Source organism: Rhineura floridana, chromosome 4 (genome assembly GCF_030035675.1).
Source record: "Rhineura floridana isolate rRhiFlo1 chromosome 4, rRhiFlo1.hap2, whole genome shotgun sequence".
NCBI lineage: Eukaryota > Metazoa > Chordata > Lepidosauria > Squamata > Rhineuridae > Rhineura > Rhineura floridana.
Window position 1 is genome coordinate 81,928,372 of NC_084483.1, and position 21,835 is coordinate 81,950,206.

A 21,835-nucleotide genomic window follows, 5' to 3' on the forward strand; every position below is an offset into this window, starting at 1 on the left:
TCAGGCCAAAAGCCAGTTGGGCCACATAGCAAAAAAAGTTGGGAAACACTGATTTACACAATCTCAAATCCAGCCAAGCCCAGAGCATAGGTATTATTAATATTATTATTACTGCAAAGTAGAAAGTATGAAAACAAGTCTTCTGTAGTCCTATTCAGATGTTTTTTGTGCCAGTGTTGAATAACACAGAAGCAAGGGAAGGGCTGCACTGAACAGCCCTGTCCCAACATCATGGATCCCCCACACAATAGAGCACAAATGTCTACAGAGGGAGCCTTCATGCATATCATTGTAGGTATGAAGGCTTCCCCAGAATCTGGAACCCCCATTGTCCATGTCTGCTTGTTAAATGGCATCTTAGATTTGGCTGTAGCATGAAATTTGTACCCTAGGCATAAAGTATGAAATTATCTTTTAGCTCATTAGAATTATTTGCAGACTACACTAAGTACTTTGTGGAAGCACTGTATGATAAGCATTAAATAAATGTAGTCTGATACAATAAACTGGTCCACTATACTGGCAAAGAGTAATTTTGTTCATCCTGATATATCACCAGTCTCTAGGATTTTGCATGTAGAAATTAGATTTGTATGTTTTTAAAATCTTTATCAAAGTGTAACCGCTACAACTGCGCATACAAGTGGAAACAATCAGAGCTTGGAAAAGTTACTTTTTTGAACTACAACTCCCATCAGCCCCAGCCAGCATGGCCACTGGATTGGGCTGATGGGAGTTATAGTTCAAAAAAAGTAACTTTTCCAAGCTCTGGAAACAATATATATGGGAATATGGCAGCATGAAGCATTATCAGCTACCTATTCTCATTAGTCATGATATGGGTAAACTGGATGGATTCAAAAGGATCTAACTGGAGGAAATAGAGAAATACATAAAAATATTGAGGGCTGCAGTTAATCTCTCTATGTCGTTTTTGACAATGTAACAAAAGATCCTGATGTCATGTGTCACATATATTTCTCTTTCATATTCGCACAGTGAACAAGTGCAGCTCTCAATCATGGATAACTTCTTGGATAACGTGAACTAGAAACTTGATTGCATCAGGATTTATTTTTCCGATGAATTCAACAACCAGTGTTTTATTATTTTATTTATTTATTTTTAAAACTTATATACCGCCCGACTAGCAATAGCTCTCTGGGCGGTGAACATAGATACAATAAAATACAATATAATACAAAACATCAGTCTAAAATCAAATTTCACAATCTAAAAACAGCAAAGGCTAAAATCAAATTACAAACATTACAATCATTAACAAAAAATTAAAATGCCTCGGAGTAGAGAAAGGTTTTAACCTGGCGCCGAAAGGATGATAGTGTCGGCGCCAGGCGAACCTCCTCGGGGAGACTATTCCATAGTTCGGGGGCCACCACTGAGAAGGCCCTTGATCTTGTCACTGCCCTCCGGGCCTCCCTATGAGTCGGGACCCAGAGGAGGGCCTTCGTAGCAGACCGTAGTGTACGAGCCGGTTCATAGCGGGAGAGGCGTTCCGACAGATATTGAGGTCCCGCACCGTATAAGGCTTTATAGGTTAATACCAACACTTTGGATTTGGCCCGGAAGCGTATTGGAAGCCAGTGCAAGCGGGCCAAAACAGGTGTTATATGGTCAGACCGCTTCGTTCTTGTTAGCAGTCTGGCCGCCGCATTTTGCACCAGCTGTAGCTTCCGAACCATCTTCAGAGGTAGCCCTACGTAGAGCGCATTACAGTAATCCAAACGTGAGGTTACCAGAGCATGTACTACTGATGTAAGATCCTCCTTACTCAGGTAGGGACGTAGCTGGGCTACCAATCGAAGTTGGTAGAACGCATTCCGTGCCACAGAGGCTACATGAGCCTCAAGTGACAGGGAAGAGTCTAGAACGACTCCCAGACTACGAACCTGTTCCTTTAGGGGGAGTGTAACCCCATCCAGGACAGGATATGTATCCACCATCTGATTGGAAAAACCATCCACCAACAGCATCTCAGTCTTATCAGGATTGAGTCTCAGTTTGTTAGTTCTCATCCAGTCCATTGTCGCGTCCAGGCAACGGTTCAGCACATTGACCGCCTCACCTGAGGAAGATGAAAAGGAGAAGTAGAGCTGCGTGTCATCAGCGTACTGGTGACAACGCACTCCAAAACTCCTGATGACCGCACCCAACGGCTTCATATAGATGTTAAAAAGCATGGGAGACAAAACCGAACCCTGCGGGACCCCACATTGGAGTACCCACGGTGTCGAGCAATGTTCCCCAAGCACTATCTTCTGGAGACGGCCTGCCAAGTAGGAGCGGAACCACTGCCACGCAGTGCCTCCAACTCCCAACTCCGCAAGCCTCTCCAGAAGGATACCATGGTCAATGGTATCAAAAGCCGCTGAGAGATCAAGGAGAATCAACAGAGTTACACTCCCTCTGTCTCTCTCCCGACATAGATCATCAAACAGGGCGACCAAGGCCGTCTCAGTGCCGAAACCGGGCCTGAAACCCGATTGAAATGGATCTAGATAATCGGTTTCATCCAATAGCGCCTGGAGCTGGTCAGCAACCACTCGTTCCAAGATCTTGCCGAGATATGGAACATTTGCCACTGGTCTGTAGCTGCTGAAATCCTCTGGGTCCAGGGAAGGCTTTTTCAGGAGTGGTCTCACTGCTGCCTCCTTCAGACAGCCAGGGACCCCTCCCTCTCGCAAGGAGGCATTTATCACTTCCCTGGCCCAGCCAACTGTTCCCTCCTTGCCAGTTTTTATTAGCCAAGAGGGGCAAGGATCTAGTACCGAAGTGGTTGCACGTACCTGTCCAAGCACCTTGTCCACGTCCTCGAACTGAACCGACTGAAACTCATCCAACAAAACATGATAAGACTGTGCACCAGACACCTCACTAGGGTTAACTGCTATAAAATGAGAGTCTAGGTCCCGACGAATGCGTAAGATCTTATGCTGGAAGTGCTCAGCAAACTCATTGCAGCGGGCCACCGAAGTATCTACAGTGTCCTGAAGGCCTAGATGGAGTAGCTCTCGGACAACTCTAAAAAGCTCCGTTGGGCGGGAGAGAGATGCCTTAATAGTGGCAGCGAAATATTGTTTTTTCGCCGCCCTCACCGCTCCTATATACCGCTTGGTGAAAGCACAAACCAGCGTATAGTTGCATTCATCAGGAGTTCGTCTCCATCTCCGCTCAAGCCACCTCCTATCTTGCTTCATCGCCCTCAACTCTGGAGTATACCAAGGAGCTGAATGAGCTCTGCAAAGGAGAGGGCGCGCAGGAGCGATCGTATCGACAGCCCGGGCCAGCTCCACATTCCACACATTAACCAGGGCTTCAACAGGAGCGCCGGTCCTATCAGCCAGAAAATCCCCCAGAGCCCTTTGAAAACCTTCAGGATTCATTAGTCTCTGGGGGCGGACCAATTTAATAGGTCCCCCACCCTTGCGGAGGGAAAAGGTCGCTGAAAGTCTAAACTTCAGCAAGCAGTGATCTGTCCATGACAAAGGGAGAGATGTAAAACTCCCCACATCCAGATCACTATCCCCATGTCCAGTAACAAAAATAAGGTCGAGTGTATGCCCCGATATATGTGTTGGGCCACTAACATATTGGGACAGCCCCATGGTTGTCATGGAGTCCATGAAGTCCTGAGCCACCCCAGACAAAGTAGTCTCGGCATGAATGTTGACATCCCCCAGTACTAATAGTCTAGGCGATCTCAACAATACCTCCGAGACCACTTCCGTCAACTCAGTTAAGGAAGCCACTGGGCAGCAAGGTGGGCGGTACTCCAAAAGGATTCCTAGTCTGTCCCTCTGGCCCAACACAAGGTGCAAACTTTCCAGACCAGTAGTTGTATGGACATGGTGCTTGGTGAGTAAGATGGAACTCTTATAGACCACAGCAACCCCACCTCCCCGACCCTCAGATCTACCATGATGCTGAACCAAATACCCCGGTGGGCAGATCTGGGAGAGACTAACTCCTCCCTGTTCGCCCACCCAGGTCTCGGTTATGCATGCCAGATCGGCTGCCTCGTCCATAATCAAATCATGGACGAGGAAGGTTTTATTATGAACCGATCTGGCATTAAAAAGCAGCAGCTGGAGATCTGAGAGTTGGCTGAGAGGACAACCAACAACCCTGCAGGTATGAGAAGGACCAGAACAAGGCACAGCCACAGCATGTCTGGGCCGCGTTCCCCTTACCTGGCACGTCCTTCTCATAACACCATACCTCCCTCTGCCCATCACTATGGCAATTGGGGGCCCCCCATGTCTCCCCGCTAGATGGAAAGATCTCTTCCCCAGGCACATTATAAACTATAAATACAAAAAGAAAAATACAAAAAACTCAAATACATAAAATACACACTCACTCACAACATGCATTCATATAAGCACCCAGAAAGAAAGCAGCAAGAGCAGCAACCTCTCCTTCCCTTGGGCAATGGTCTCTTCCTCCTGCAGGCACTGGGTCTCCCAGGCCACCTCAGCCAGCTGGCTTATGTATCCCTCCAGAGAGGGACAGGTGGTAAGAATCAGTCCTGGCTGGCTGGGTACCTGGGGCCTGGTCCTGCCAGGCAGAAGTCCCTCAGGGAAGGGTGGTGGAGGTGGTGGTCCCACAGCAGCAGCAGCAGCACAGCAGCAGCAGCCTCTCCTTCCCTTGGGCGATGGTCTCTTCCTCCTGCAGGCACTGGGTTTTAGAGGTTTTGAGGAAAGGAATCCTCAGTAGTCTCCCATAATCTGGAAGAGGTGGGATGCAGAATAGCTCTTTCAAGCCACCTTAGACTATCTTGGGCATGCCATGGAAAGTAACAGTTGTTCTGTTAGTGAGTGGGCTCTTTGGTGGTTTTAAAGCCTAAATCTACTGCTCACTAGAGGTGGCCCCCACTTCCTCTCTTGGCAAAAAGCAAGAAACAGATGAATATAGTAATCAAACCACTCTTCAGAATCCAGATTTCTGCCACCTAGCATTGGATCTCAGTGGGATAGTGGGCAGTGTCCTTAGCTTTCCAAGCTTATAGTTCTAGGCAGACTTTCTCAGGGGTGCAGAGAGGCCCAGGTCACTTCCACCTTTTGAAGACTTAAGCCATAATAACAATAAAAAATGTTGACACACAAAAATAAAATAAGGCATTTTTAGTTCTTTAATGTGACAAAATCTGTATCAGTTAAGGGAAAATCTTATACCAAATCATATTTCTTATTTTCTTAAATTTGCAGTCTAAAGCTGACAGAGTGTGTCACATTTTGGTCTGACACCCATAAAGAGAAGTTGCAAAACATCAGATACCAAACCCTCCCCCCCCCCGATTTGCTTGGATCAGATTGAGAACTATTTCAAAAGAGAGTTGTCCTCTGACAGTCCTTCAAAGAGAGGACTGTTCTTTTTAAACCAGAACACTTAGCCATCCCTCTAGCCTGTTGGAAGTCACACATGTGCTCTGCTATGGCCTGTCAACCCGTGTGCATCCACTGGCACTGCTCAACTCCTGCTGGAAAGATGATCAGATTAATCTCCCTCTGTAGCCACTCAGTGGCAGGCAGCCTCTTACATCTCAGCATGCACACCCAGATGCCACTGCATTTTAGAATATCCCATACAAGGACTTAATTCTGTGAGCACTGGAGATTTCTAGTGACTTCAATAAGTGAAAATCAGGTCCTTTCTACTTATAAAAGAAACCAGTTTTTGTTTGTTTTGTGGTAGGCTTTTATTTGTTTTGGTTGCCCATGTTAACCTTTGGAAACGCTGGCATTGTAAAAGGATAGGCTTTACTAAGGGAATTACACACACATGCCAGACTGTCTCAGTTAGTTCTTTAGTGAGCCACAAAAGCCATGTTGCCTCATAAATAGCAACTAAGTGATCAAATCCAATAAAGCTAAACTCTGACCTTCCTGTTGCTCTGTTGGCAGTATCCCACTGTGATGGCTTCAGGCTTTGGTTGAGGGAGTACAAACACCAGTTTACAGAAGGACTGCTGGCAGCCTCACAAGAGGGGAAATACAAAGTGGAACTTCTTCATCACCACTTCCTGCTGTTCCTTTTTGACCCCAGGCTTGAGCACCTTTTTTTCCCAAGAATCGATTCTGAGCATTGCTCAAGACAATTAAAAAGCAAGAAACAAAATTCAAGGTCAACCTTAAACCACTTCAAGGTAGGCTACCTCCAGAGACCACAATGAGAGGTCTGTTTTGAAGTGATTCATGAAAACTTACCATACAGGAAGCATTCGAGACTGTCATATTGACCACTACTGTTCTCTGTCTCTGTCTCTCTCTTTTAAGAGAAAGAGATCCACAACTTTTTGCTGGCCTTGGTAGCACGGCCAGGGCCATCTCCTAGGTCTTTATACTTCCTAATAGTTATGGCAATGTTATCCACATGTATGGGTTCCTTCTGAGAGGAAGGGTAGGATATAAATTTAATAATAAATAAATAAATATTAGAGAGTAACTGAAACATGGGGGGCTACTAACAGTACTCCTCTGAATAATCTCAGTGATCAGCTTTAATGCATCCTGGACCCAAGTTGTTCAGGGCTTTGTATATCAACACAAGACCCTTGTAGTATATGGGCTGCCAGTGCAGATGTTTTAGCAGAGGTGTCACATACTGTCTGCCATTGGCCCCCATCATCAGTCTAACCTCTGCATTATGCACTACCTGGAGCTTCTGGGTGAAGCCTAGAGCCCACATAGAGAGCATTGCTGTAATCCAGTCTTGAGGTCACCAGTGCATGGGCTACAGTGGTCTGGCTTTCCCAATCCAGATATGGCCATAACTGGCATATCAGATGAAGGTGATGAAAGGCATTCCTAGCCACAGATGTCACTTGGACTTCTTATGACAAATATGTATTCAGGAGTATCCCCAAGCTACCTGTTCCTTCAGAGAGATTGCAAACTGATGCAGAACACACAATTGGCTTATCTTCCAGACACAGGAACCACTTACCCACCAACCCTCCATTTTCCCGGGATTCAAACTCAGTTTATTGGCCCTTATCCAGTCCACCACTGCATTCAGGCACTCATCTAGAGCTTGCACAGTGTCTCCAGATCAGGTTCAGATGTTATGGAAAAATAGAGTTGTGTGTCATCAGTGTACTGATGACACCATGTTCCAAAATTCCTAATGACCACTCCCAATGGTGTCATGTAGATGTTAAATAGCACTGGGGACAAAATAGTGCCCTGTGGAACACCATAGCGAAAGTGCTAGGGGGTTTAAGTGCACTTCCTCAATGCTACTCTCTAGACTCAATCCAACACACAGGAATGAATGTATTGTAATACAATGTCTGCAATACTCATCCTGATCAATCAATCCAGGAGGACCACAGCCAGTAGTATCAAAAGCCACTGAGAGATTAAGTAGGAGTAACAGGATCACACTCCCTTGTCCCTCTCTCAATAAAGGTCATCCATGAGGGTGACCAAGGCTCATTCAGTCTCAAAACTAGGACTAAACCCAGACTAAAGTGGACCCAGATCATGGATTCACATGATATGGTTCTGTGCACCCCACTTCCCTTGTGTGGCAAAAAGTTCAAGTGACATTCCTGCTGGGTTTACTTTTTGCTGCATAAGAAATAAAGAGAGACTGAGCTCTGGAAACATATAGCAGTTTGATAATAGTTCCATGTAGAATTAGATCAACATACCAGATAAAATTCATATTCCATATGTACTAAAGCTGTGTTGAATATTGCCCCCTTTTCATGGGGCCATTTGTTCCCTATGGAAGTTGGGGTGGGGAAGGAATTGGTTACTTTCATGGAGCAGGCACATTTGAAGAATATTCATTTTACCTTGTAGCACCACATATCTCCGCAAGAATCTAAATGTAATGTCGAGGCTTAGAATGGCATCTGCATGGCCTCTGTCCCATAATTCATGTCTCATACCCCTGAGTTATTGGGGTGCTGATTGCTTCTGAAGAGCTTAAAGAACAGACTTTCTGACATTATTTAGGAAGTTTTCACTCTGCCTGTGTTCAAACACAGAGCTTGAGAAAAGTTGTTTAAGTAACCAAAACAATCCAGCTTGTCCCACACTTCTGCTTGGCCAGGTGGGTTTGTCTGTGGCTTTCTCAAGGTTTGAAGAGACAGTGAACTTAATTAGTTTATGAATGTTCTCACCCTGCTTATGTAAACAAGCCTCTTGATAGTCAAAACAAGCAATTGTGCCTATGGAGGGAAAAGCTAGAAATGCAGGCCAAGGTGTCACGAGGACAGGGTCAGGAGAGATCACCTGAGGGTGAAACTAGCAACCTGGATGATGGGAAGATAAGGATCTAATAGGTGTAAGGTGCTCCCTCCCAGAGGTTCTTTGGGGTATAAATATAGGACCCCTGGATCAGGGAGATTAAGCATCAAGGGGGCTGAAGAAGCCTCCAGGAAACCATTAAGAAGCAACATCAAGAAGACTCAAGAGCTGTGACTCCTCCCAGACAAGGATCCTTGATGTGCTGTTCGTGGGGTTTCCAGCCAGCGCACATAAGATAAGATCAAAGACAGGAGGGGGGAGGAGACAGAGACCTGCTAGCTATTTGTTTTGTTTTAGTGTTTTATTTCTTGCAAATGACAGTTTCATGTAAACAGCTTGCTAATAAACCATTTAACTTCAACACCAGCAGTGTTCATTGCCCTGTTGGAATTTTGAACGTACTTGTCTTGTGCTTGTTAGAGAAGGCATCTGGCAATACATACCTTAAATATTGTTTGTTTATTCATTTATTGGATCTGATTTCTCACCCACCCTTCACTCTTAAGATCCTAGGGCAGGTTACAATAATGTAAAAATGCAGTATTAAAATCAGTTAAAGCAATTTACATTCAGAAGAATAGGGTGAAGCTTGAAATATGTGCTTGTGAGAAAGAGATAGAGAAAGAGAGGAGTATCAAAAGACAGGGTAAAGAGGTGTGTCTCCAGTATATGACAAAAGCTGTATATTGAAAGTGCCAGATGCACCTCTTTGGGGATGGAATTCCACAGCTTAGGGGCTGCCATAGGGAATGCCCTTTCCAGGGTCACCATTCTTTGAACTTGTGTGGGTAGCAGAACTTCCAAGAGGGGCCTTTTTGCTGATCTCTGCTGAGCCTCCCTCCCCAAGAGGGTCTGTAAGGAAGGAGGTGGTCTTTCAGATGTCTGGGGCCTACGTCATTTTCAGGCTTTAAAGACTCCAAACATCTGAGGCAGCAGGTTAGTTTAGAGGGGAAAGGGCATGTTGTGTAAGGATACAGAGGGGAATAGCCGGAGGGATGACCAGGAGGCTACTGTTGCATCTGCTGCCTGAGGATAGTGACATGACTCTGAATGGGAATTTGAACCCTATAATCATCAGCTCAGCTTCATAATACGATCCATTAGAACCACACTGGCTGTGTAGACTAGCAGCCTGTAAATGGCATAGTGCATTAAGTGCATGGATAGATAATGTGACTTCACAGTTTGTAGACGTTGATTTTTTTTTTTTTAATATGAGATCAAGCCTTCACATATTCCATATGCTTTACACGGAACTTCAGAGCAGGCAAAAGCATGTTTTAAGAGAAAAATCTACCTTTTGAAATCTGTCAAAAGGAGTAAAATCTGTGTCTAGTGTTATAAAACTAAAATATCAAAAAGCTGAATTTATTTTATGTTATTGGTGAGGTATGAACAATTCCTCCCTGAGTGTAATAAGACTGAACCTAATGAAATTTAAATATATGCAGTGGATGAAGGGCACATTACATGAAACCAAGCGACTGAACCTGAACCAAATAAAAGACATCTAAATTAAGTGGCTGAGGGGCAGCTTTGCTCATCCCTAAACACTAGTATCTACTTACTAAGTCTCTTTCTAGCATGTACATCAAAGATACTAGAAGGCAGCCAAATTAAGACAGGCACAGGCAGACATTCCTGACTAAGGCAAGACAAAATATAGAGGATGTTTAGGATTTCTTTAAAATGAAATTGCATCCATATTACAGCTATATTAGTTCATCATGAGTAACATTGCTATAATTAATGCCATGTGAATCTGTGACAAGTTAGCACTTGTTTTAGAGGCACCAAAATCTCTTGAGCACTTATCTGCCAACAGAAGTGTAATTCTTAAAACATGCCATTTAGCTGCCACAGTGAATACAAAGGGAATAATCCAGCCAAATTTAAGCGCTTTCAATGAAAAAAGATTTAAGCATGAAATCAATGGGTCCAAAAATGCTCAGGGTGGCTGGATTGCTTCCAGTGGTTTACACCATGACACCAAAAGCATGATCCAATGTATTGGTAAGAATCCTATGTGCCTCTCCTTGCTTCCACACAAAAGCCCTTCTGCAGTTTTGAAGCATTTTTTTTGTGCAATCGCATGGAAGCAGGCTTAAATACAGAGGTCCTACACAGTAATTTATAACACTGTACTATCCCGCACCACACTTTGCCATGGCCAAGATATTTCTGAAAGGTTGACTTAGAAGTAGCCTGACCACTGTTGCCCATGCACTGATAACCTCCAGGTTGGATTATTGTAATGTGCTCTGTGTGGGGCTACCCTTGAGGTTGGTATGGAAGCTGCAGCTGGTGCAAAATGCAGTGGCAAGAGTGCTCACTGGGGCAGGTATCACCAACATGTCACCCTGCTGCTGAAAGAATTGCACTGGCTGCCCATTTGCTACTGGGCCAAGTTCAAGGTTCTCGTTTTGATGTACAAAGCCCTGTACAGCTTGGGACCAGGATATATGAAACACCGTCTTATCCCTTATATACCCAGTTGATCACTGCGCTCTGCAGTTGAGGGCCTCCTGCAGATACCATCTTATCAGGAGGTCCATTCTGCACAACACAGGAAACGGACTTTTAGTGTGGCAGCACCTACCCTATGGAATTCCCTCCCCTTAAATATTAGGCAGGCACCATCTCTGTTATCTTTTTGGTGCCTATTGAAGACTTTCCTCTTTCAACAAGTCTTTTAAGTTGAGACCTATCCCAGTCTGTGTCTGTGTTGGAATTGGTTTTTAATATGTTTTTTTAAACCTTTCCCCCTCCTAAACAATATGTTTTTAACGCTTTTTATTTAAGATGTTTTTAAAGCTTTTTAAAAAAATGTTTTTAAAGTTGTTTTGTTTTAATGTATTTTAAGGTCTGTTTTTATGATGTTTTAAAGTGTTTTTAGTGCTTTTGTTTGCCGCCCTGGGCTCCTACTGGGACGAAGTGCGGGATAAAAATCAAATAATAAATAAATAAATAAATAAAATAAGAAAATTCTATTCAGCAAAGGCCCAGTGTTAATTATTAGTTTCTACTTGCAGATCTTTTTTTTTTCCTGTTAAGTTGTGGCAACAACCCCTTGGCTTTGTGATTTTCAGGCACACATCTGAAGGTTCTTCGATACACAAACACTTTCCTTATTCCAGTAGGGCTACAATCCTATTCCCATTTATCTGGAAGTAAGCCCCATTGATCTCAATGGGGCTTACTGCCAAGGAAGCATGTATCGGATTGCATTGTAAGTGGCTCTGTCAATTAAAGTGGATCCCACCACTCTTATGCAACTTTATTACATTATTTCTCATGTGACGCTCTAATAACAACTATATCCATATTTCAGAATGATCATCTTAACATTAGCACAATTCCATGATTTGCAGCGCATAGCTGGGAAATGAAGAGGCAAGACCAGATGAAGTGTGGGTAAATCAAGGGCCATGTTTATTGGAATAAAGCCAATTACATGCTTGATTGTATAATAAAATGATCTACAGAGACAAGTGTGGAACCTAACTCATACCCAATCGGGTGAGGACACCCTGCCATGGGAAAGGGGGTGGTCCAAGCCCAATCCCCTTCCCATCCCAGCAGGGTGGTTAGGGAGGCCTTCCTGCTTCACCCCCCCCCCCGGGCTGCACAACTCTGAGTGGGTGTTACAGGTTAGCCCCAAAGGTGAGCCTTATCCTGCCAACCAGCTCCACAACCTAGAAGGCAGGCCTCAGAACCCACCGATCACCTTAAAGGGTGCCTAAGGGTGGTCACCAAACCCTACCTTCTGAAATTCTGCACATATCCACCAAACGTGACCAAACAACCTATTTACAGATAAAACTACAAGGCCAGGCAACAAATCAGCCAAATCAAATTAAGGCAAAAAAGTTGAGCAAATCAGCCGAATTAGAAGAACAGTACAGGGTAGGCAAAAAAGTTCCCAGCAAATCAAGGCTGGCGAGATAAAAATTCCTACCCAGCCCCAAAGTGACCAGTTACACTTGTACTGCCCTGAAGGGAGGGAGGGCCAGTGTCACATAAGGCCGAAAAGAGGCCGGGGGGTGGAGCAGGGCTTAAATAGCCACTCTGGTCTGCCCCCTATGCGACAGGCACACATGGCCACGTCACGCCAAAGGTAAGGGGCTTTTGAAGCCATGCCAGGTCTTCCCAGGCATGACTGCAAAGGCCCACCATCGCCAGAGCCTTTGGGTCTGACAATGGCGGGAATTTTTTGGAAAGGAATTTTAACAGGCATGTCTTCAAAGCAGATAGAGAGACAGGCAGCCAGCAATTCTACAACACTAAGGTTGAGATATAGGGAGAGAAAACAATTTATTTTCAGATCAGATACCTGCTGCTTCCAATTTAGATATTGGATAAACTATCAGAAATGGAAACACCAAATGCAATGAACTTTCTGTCCCCCTCTCAAATCTTAGATTCAGCTCTTTCCATATGTGTCTGTCCAGAACCCACCACCTCCACTTCTTCAGATGAGTAGGGGTCAATTGCAAAACAGAACATATGAATATTACCAGGAGATAAGAACAGAAGGCTTTTTTTTAAAAAAAGACAAACAACTGTGATCACCCTCTGGGGAGGAAATTAGATTTGCACACTTAGAGAAGCCAGGGGAGGGAGACAAACAGTTTAAGTTGGAACCAAACATAGAGAACAACAAGGCTCATTCTGAGTGAATATCACCTGCTGGGGAAGAAATTAGCTAGAACACCCAGAAGAAATCAGTGGAAAGAAGTAAATTCAGAAAACATTTTTTGTTTTTCATTTCTGGTAAGAAACCCGGTCTATGGAAAGATGTTACCACCTTGAATGAATAAGGGGAGAATTCGTGGCATACATCCATGAAACATGTATTCCAGCCTACTCTAGGACTGTTCACATAGCATGGCATGTGAAGGGAATATGTGTGGCCGCACCTTGACCTCTGTATTTCAGAGAAAGAGATGAATGTATCCTACATGTGTGACCTGTACATGGGTAGGCTTTGCCTGTAAGATCAGCAAGCTTGCAAGAGTTATACACACTAGGGATCATAGGTGTAAACATCTGGGGGACTGTGGCACTCAAGGCCCCCCAGATTTCTCAGGAGGCTGAGCACACACACACACACCCGGCAGCCACTTATCAACCCAAATGATGTTTGCATTTTGACAAGTTTGTAGGGCAGTACAATATCTCAGAGAGGAGGTCACGTCTCCTGTTCCCCTGGTGCATTCACAATAGCGGCCCAATTTCCCTGCTTTCTAAAGTTTGATAGAAGTATCTGTGGGCTATAGGTACTTTCTGAAGCCACAAGGTTTTTTGCCTATTAATGAATTTCTCTGCTTTTTAATCTGGGAGGTAAGAAATGGGATCCTGTGCAAGTTTGCTGAGAATGGATTGATCATTTGCATGCTTATTTTGTTCAGTGGGATTGACTCCCCTGTAATCATGCTTAGGATAGGTGAAACTAACCACAGGGGATGGGGAGGAGAGGAGGAGGAGGAGGGAGCAGAGGAAGGGAAGAGGAGAGAAGGGGGATGGGAGCAGGCAGGAGGGGAGGGGAGGAGAAGGGCAGGTTTGATCATCTGCATGTTTATTGAGTTGAGTGGGATTTACTCCTGTGCAATCATGTTTAGGATAGGTAAAACTGACCGGGGGGGAGGGAGGGCTGGAGTGGGCAGGGGAGGAGGAAGAAGGAAGAGGGAAGGGCAGGGAAGAGGAGAGGAGGAGGAAGGGAGAGGAGAGGAGAGGATAGGGGAAGGAGGGGAAAGGCAGGTCTGATCGTTTGCATGCTTATTGACTTCAATGGGATTTCCACACATGCAATCATGGTTAGAATAGGTAAAACTGACCATGGGGGGGAGGGGGGGAGGGGAGATTAGAGGGAAGGAGAAAGGGAGGGGAGGGGGAGTGAAAAGAGGGGGAAGGGAAGGAGGGGATTGGAAGGGGAGGGGAAAAGGAAGGGGTGAAAGGGGAGGGGAAAAGGAAGGGGTGAAAGGGAGGTGATGGGAGGAAGGAGGAGGGGAGGGCAGGTTTAATCATTTGCATGCTTATTGTGTTCAATGGGATTTACTTCCATGCAATCATGCTTAAGATAGGTAAAATTGACCATGAGGAGGAGGAGAAGAGGGAGGGGAGGGGAAGGGAGGGAGAGGAGGGGGAGGGGAGGGGAGAGGGGAGGCAGAAGGAGGGAATTGGAAGGAGAGGAGGAGAGACGGGTAAAGGAAGGGGGAGGGAAGGGGCAAAATGGAGGGGATAGGAGGGAGGAGACGGGAGGGTGAGTTTGATCATTTGCATACTTTTTCAGTTCAGTGGGACTTTGTTCTGTGCAATCATGTTTAGTAAAACTGACCTCAGGAAGGGGAGGAGGAGGAGGAGGGGGAAGGTTGGATGGGTGGGCACTGGGCAGAGTGGGAGCCCCTTTCTTTTCCAAAAGGAAAACATTCTGAACAGTATCATAGCTTTTCAGCATTTCCCCCATCTTTTTATTCTATAGTTGGCACATGTAGTCTCCCACCCAAATTTAAACCAAAGCTGTCCCTGACAGCATTCATACCAAAACTTTATTTCACTTTATACAGCCATGCATTCTCTCAAAGAATCCTGTAGTGTAGTTAGTGTAGTTAGTGTAGTTAGTGTAGGGTGCTGAGAGTTGCTAGGAGACACCCTATTCCCCTGACAGACCTTCAATCAGAGTGGCTGACTGTTAGGGTTGCCAGGTTCAGGGCCTGAGACGGATCCTGTATCTTTAGGAGAAAAGAAAGTCAGCCAAGTGCAGGTGTTCTTGCAACCCTGTAATGGGAAAATCCACAAGGTGGAATTCTCCCTTTCCCCTGCCCAACTTTTAAAGACACAGAAGACCTCTTGGAGGCTGGGCCTGGCAACCAAGAGGTCTTCTGTATCTATAAAAGTTGGGCAGGGGGAAGGGAGAATTTCACCTTGTGGTTTTTCCCATTACAGGGTTGCAAGAACACCTGCACTTGGCTGACTTTCTCTTCTCCTAAAGATACAGGATCCGTCTCAGGCCCTGAACCTGGCAATCCTACTGACTGTCAAACCATTCTGGCCACTGGAGCTCTGTCAGGGGAATAGGAGTCCCGTCTCAGCACCCTTCACAAACTACACTTCCCAGGATTCTTTGGGGGAAGCCATGACTGTCTCAAGTAAAATAAAGGTCTGTCGTGGGTGTGGCCCTCTGATTAGGCAAGCCCAGCAGCTGTGAGTCTGGTTTTTAGAACACTGACGGTTCTTACTGACCATGCCCAATGTTATCATTGAGTTCAATGTAAAATTTCTTAAATTAATTAAAAATCGGCTAGGCATTTTTTAAACTTTTAAACTGCAGAAGATGAAGGTCAGAGTAAGGGGCAAGGTCAGTAATGGATTACAGGTACTCAGTGAACATGGCTGATTTTTAATTAATTTCAACAAATTATAGAACTGTGACAGAAAAAAGTCAAAAAGGGGTCTGGTTTTTCCCCCTCTCTTTTTACACTTTGAACTCTTGATTCTCTCTGACTGTTTTCTGTATCACCATGAAAATTTAGAGGGTTGTTAAGCAAGCGTTTCTGAATTCAGGACTATACATTTTGTAAGGTTTTGTTTTGCAGTGATCTTATGGGAAGGATCAGAATGCATGGGGTATTTTCTATTTAGCATGCGGAATGTGAAAAATCCATTCTGGCTATTGTATACGGCCACTCCTGTGGCTGTATAATCTAAATAGTTGGCCATGTTGCCATAGAAACAAATCGCTAATAATGCTGTCAGGAGTACCCCCTCCTTCTGGCAACATCACTAGCAAATTTGTTTCTTCCCCTTCATCTGGCTGGATACCAGGTCAAATTCTATAGGTAGGAGAACAATAGCCTTTGTATAAATTAAGAGAAAAGATTTTTCACACTACACATCATGTGCTATTGGCCATTAATTTAGACACCTTTTAAAGGGTAATTAGACAAAGCAGGTTTCAAAGCAAAGAAAAAAAGCCCTTTTCTGTTGTTAGTCTCCCCAGTGATCATATTCAGAGGTAGACTGCCTCTTTACCTGGAGGTTCTATATATCAATAAATTGACAGATAACTTTCCTTCTTGAGATTCAGAGGCAATCTACTTTTGAATATGCTGAAGGAGTCAAACAACATAAAAGCATGATTGGCCTTTTTTCTTACTGTCGTTTGAATTTGGTCAATACATGCGATATATACAGATGTATGGTAGACCTATGCAGGTAATTGAGAAGGTGTCTTTCTGCAATAGTCTGCTAATGCTTTCTGATTTGGAGTCTGCGGGACAAAGACTCTGTGGGACTTTAATGACTGTTTTTATTATAGATAGATAGATAGATAGATAGATAGATAGATAGATAGATAGATAGATAGATAGATAGATAGATAGATAGATAGATAGATAGATAGATAGATAGATAGATAGATAGATAGATAGATAGATATTGAGTTTTAAATAATAATTTCCCAGTCTGCATCTGTGTTGGCATTGTTTTTTTAAAAAAATTAAAAGATTTTTGTTAAAGATGTTTTGTTTTAAGGATGTCTTTAAGATGTTTTAAGATGTTTTGTTTTTAGTGTTCTATCACCTGTTTGCTGCCCTGGGGTCCTTCTGGGAGAAGTTGGGATATAAATTAAATAAATAAATAATAAAACAACAGATTTTACAATAAACAAAGAAAAAAACCGAACAATCATTCAGTGCGGAAGAAGTCTATAAATGTGTGTACGTGCAGCATTGTTTGCATTGTTACATCATAACCAAGTCATACGTAGGCAAGATGTGTCAAGGTAATCAGTAGTGAAAGTACAGCTTTGTCACCAATCATGCCAATGAATGCTGCCTATGGGGGGTAAGGGAAATGGAGAGGATAAATGGAACATGGGGGGCTAGGAATGGATACAGAAGTTTGGGGGATATGAGGGAGGGGGATGAATTTGTTGTCAAATTTTAAAAAAAACCAGTGCAAAAAGATTGTATTCTTAATTAAAAGTGAAAGGCTGTATTTCAGCTGTCTGTGCTAAAGCCAAATGCTTTTACAAGTTGAACCTATGCAGCAGAAATAAGCACCACTGAGTTTGATGGTGCTTACTAAGCACAGGATTGCAGTCATGCCCCATTAACCTAATTATGAGATTTTATTAATAGTTTGATTTGAATTTCTATGTTTTTAAGGTGGAGTTTTTAAGCAATGTATTAGAAAAGCAAGATATATAAAAACCTGGGGCATGACTTGATTTTCCTAGGGCTCATGGCTATGGGGGCTGTCATGATGCATATCACAGTTGTAGGAATTGCCCCAAAATGTGTTTGCACCCACTTGTACAGTACTTGGTTAAGAGTCTGGAGTGAAAAAAGATTATTACTACTTTGAACTCTGTACATTGTTCAGAAACTGATATAGTGCACAGCAACTGTTTTTCAGTCTGCACTAGCTCAGAGAGTACAGACATGCTTTACTTAATAAAGGCACTCATGAAGCTATAATTTCATATTGCTAAATCACCCTTTACTTTAAAAGAAATGGGGGTGCCACAGCATCCTATGTACATGCATGTTTGTCCTATGTACATGCATGTACAATTGCAGATCTTAAAGTGACCAGCCTAAAAGCAAATGTTAAAGACATGACACAGCAGGAGACCACTGAGATACCACTATAACCACTGGCCTGCACCTGCCTTTTCTTAGGTTTGCCCCCCCACACCAGAAATTGGAAAGTCTACACCCCTGCTAGGAATGGAATAATCTATCAATTTTGGTTCTCTTAGTTTCATTTTTTCCAATCTTAAATTGAGACCTTCACATTTCTGTAGCAATTTGCAATTTACAAAAAAAAAAAACATGAAAATTCTCCAGCATTTTAGCATGAATTTATCCTAATAAACATATTTCTGTATGTAGTTTTGACTAATGTACACATGTTTGCAAGCAATTTCTCCTTATATAATATATTTTTGTATATTATTTTCATGTAGACATTCATTTTTATGCATACTTCCCCCTGATATATGCATTTTTGTAAACATTGGTTGGTTGGAGAACTGAAGTTGAATTTCAGAGGACGGTTGTGTTTTAGTTTTTATTTTGTTTCAGGAAGTGTGGATTTGATAGATTTAGTTTTAAATGTGAACTGAAATGAAGTAATTACTGGAGTAATTCCTAGTACACACATAGGGCAATAGCCAACTCCTCTTCTCCCCTCTGCAGCCCCCCTCCACTCTCCTGAAATGTGCTTTGGAAGGTCTTCTGAACCCCAAGAGCAGATTGCACATGGGGAGCTCCACTGGTGGCTGGACACCACTGAATTCCACCCATTGGATCAGTTCAGACCTTCTGATGAACACACATAGTCAGGAAAAGAATCCATAGGACTGACTGTTCTCCATCCCCATCCCTATGTATTCCCTTTACATGCAAGTTCTGTGAGCAGGGCATATGTATGGCTTGTCCTGCTTCTCTCTTTCTTTTCCACAATAAAGAGTGGAGTTATTTACCTATGACCATTTAATTGTGATTAGGAAAAACTCTGGGATCAATGAGACAACTGGGTAATATGAATAGGAACCAGGAAACTATTTACTATATTTCCGATTCCTGGAGTAATTAAATTTCTTCCAGATGGCAGACGAATCTGAAAAATAGACCAAGCCTATACTCATAGTGCCATGATTACCAAGCGTAATATAAGAAATACAGTTGCTGTGAAGTTATAGAAAAGTAAAGACTTGAAGTGAGCAAACTGGGATCTTGTAGAAATTCATTAAAAACTCAGAGCCTGCTAGAACATAACTGGACTCAGTCTTGCACTGCTCTTGAGATCATAACAGAAACTTTGAAATGTGGTCTGAAGTAAAATATATGACTGACAACAACTCTTAGGGTGGCCATTTAAAAAATTAAAAACCCTTGGGGAAACAGAGTGAAAATAACACAGAAGAAGTGTTCTTGGGTCTACTGTGAGGTGATCAAAATCAGGCTGATTTAAAAATGGATGCTTCTTCTATTTTACCTTTTCACTACAAACCTGTGATACTCTGGTCATATTAAAAACACTTCAATTTAAATGAGGAGAGAAATTTTAAAGTAATATCTGTCTTCCCTAGTTTTATTTATTTTGGTTTATAACATAAGATCCTGGTGTTAGAATAAGTGAAATTATGTTCTTATTAAAATCATTACTCATAGTCTAAATAAGAACAAGCATAGGTGAAGTTTAATAATTTAGGGGAAAATAGGATACAGGAAGCACAATAGACTGAAAGAAATCAAGTGAAATACTGCTGAATTTTGGCTGTGGAACATATGAATGTACCATGTTTGTTAGGTGATAAAGAATCTCTTTGCGCGTGCATTGCTGCCATCAACCAAGATAGCAGCAGAGGCTTCAATCCTTTACGGAAACCTCAGCTGCCATCTTGATTGATGACAACCCTGTGCACGCAGTGCGCGCAGCTGCAAAGAACAGCAGACAAAGATAGGTGAAGTGGGTTGGATGGTGGCGGGTGGCAGGTGGTGGTGGTGGTGGTGGCGGCGGCGGGTGGCTTGGAAGCTCTTGTCTTGCTATCTGCAGCGTGGCTAGTGCCATGGATCGTGGAAGGGGAGCAGAGGGCCCCTCAGGGGCCCCCCAGGGGCTCCTGTAGCTGCAGGACCCTTGGGCCAGTGCCCAACCTGGCCGCCCTTTGGAACCAGCCCTGGTTCTACTGCAACCAGGGATAGCTTCCTGGATGCAGCTATAGCTGCTATTGTGGACCGGATCTGTGGGATTTCCATCATGATACCTGATTGACATGATTTGGCTTTGGCTAACATGAGACACAGCTGGAAGGGATCCCAAGCTGGAAATCTTGATATCTTGTGTGGGGGTTTTGGATGTACATCTAATATTTTAAAGTGTACAGCTAAGTATTTAAAATGCAGATGTGGCAAACAAGTGTTTGGAAATATGTGCAGCATGCTGACATATTTGTTAAAGAGCCAGTATTGGCTGTGGCTCACTATTGAGCATACCGTTAGTGGTAAATGCAGGTTTGGCATATACTAGGTCAGGCTCCTTGTCTGTATAGCTCAGTATGAACTGTGTTGGCCTTCATCCGGTGGGTCAGAACCAACTACCAAGTCATGATCTGATCTAAGGTGGGTCACAACAGCAGCACTACCACTGTATAAATATAAGGAAAAACAACAACAATAAATGGGTCCCCAAATACATGTTTGGGTTAAAGGTGGGTCCCAGGTCTGAAAAAGTTGAAGACTCTAGTCTGGCATAAGCTGTCTTGGGTAGGAATAAGGGGAAAATTCAACAGTTCACATTTTAAACTGAATGTATCAAATTCACATTTTCCAAAACAACATGAGAACCAAAACACAGCTATTCTTTGAAATTTGCACTTATCCAAATTTTGTGATGCAGTTCTCCAACTAAAGAATGTTTACAAAGATACATATATAAAGGGAAAGCATGCATATAAATGAATATTAGTGAAAACAAAATACAAAAATGCATTATATTAGGCAGAAAATCCTTGTCAAAATGTGTACTTTTGTCAAAACTGCATACAAAAGCATGTTTATTATAAGAAATTGACACTAAAATGCTGGGGAACTTTCATGTGGATTTTTTAAAAAAAATTTGCAAATTGCTGCAGGAATGTGAATAACTGAAATGCGGAGACTGGGAAAATGAAAAACAGATAGCACTGAAATTGTCACATCCTTCCATCCCTACTCTTGGGGCTCAGACAGAGATTTTTCACATCTGCTACTACCTGATTCTTTTAAATTAATAGCATATAATATTTGAAATAGCTCAAATGATGTAGAAGAACCTGCTCCTATTAGGAAATATGAAGTAGTGAGCAATAGCTGACTGGGCCCAAGAGGACATATTGTATCCAACTTTGAATAATCATTCACAATCAGAGCTGCATGAATGCCTTCCAGTCTCCTATTTGGTGACAATAGCAGTCGCTTTTGGAAGAGGCTACAATAACTTAACTTCATTTTAACTACAATAGAGAAAGAAATAGACTAGTTTTGAAATGTTACCACTTGTAGACCATTAAATCTTACTTAATATCACTGTGTCTGTCCAGCACACATTTTCACTGTGTATCATGCAATATAGAGAAGACAATTCAGTGAAACTATCTGCAACAGTTTTCACTGCTAAAAACAATTTGGCAACCACTCATCAGCAATGAAGGCTTTCTTCAAGTGGTTAGATATTTTGGTATGAGTTTGGGGGAAATTTGAAAGAGAGCTCATTTTTAAGAAGCTAATTTGCACTGGTGAAAATTGTCTGTTGACTAGATCCATATATCAGGAGCTAACACACATGCGATCTGTCCTACCTATAATAACAACATAAAATGTCATCATTCAGCCCCCACTAGAAGATTTGTAATGCATCACATCCTGGGATTTGTATGGAGTTAGGGTGTGGTAGGGGAAACAAAAAAGAAGGCATGCTGTACAACAGCGATGGCTGTACCTTGGGAGGAAGAAGTGAGGGACACTGACAGGGGGAAGTGGTGGATTCACATAATGAGAGGTCTGACTAGA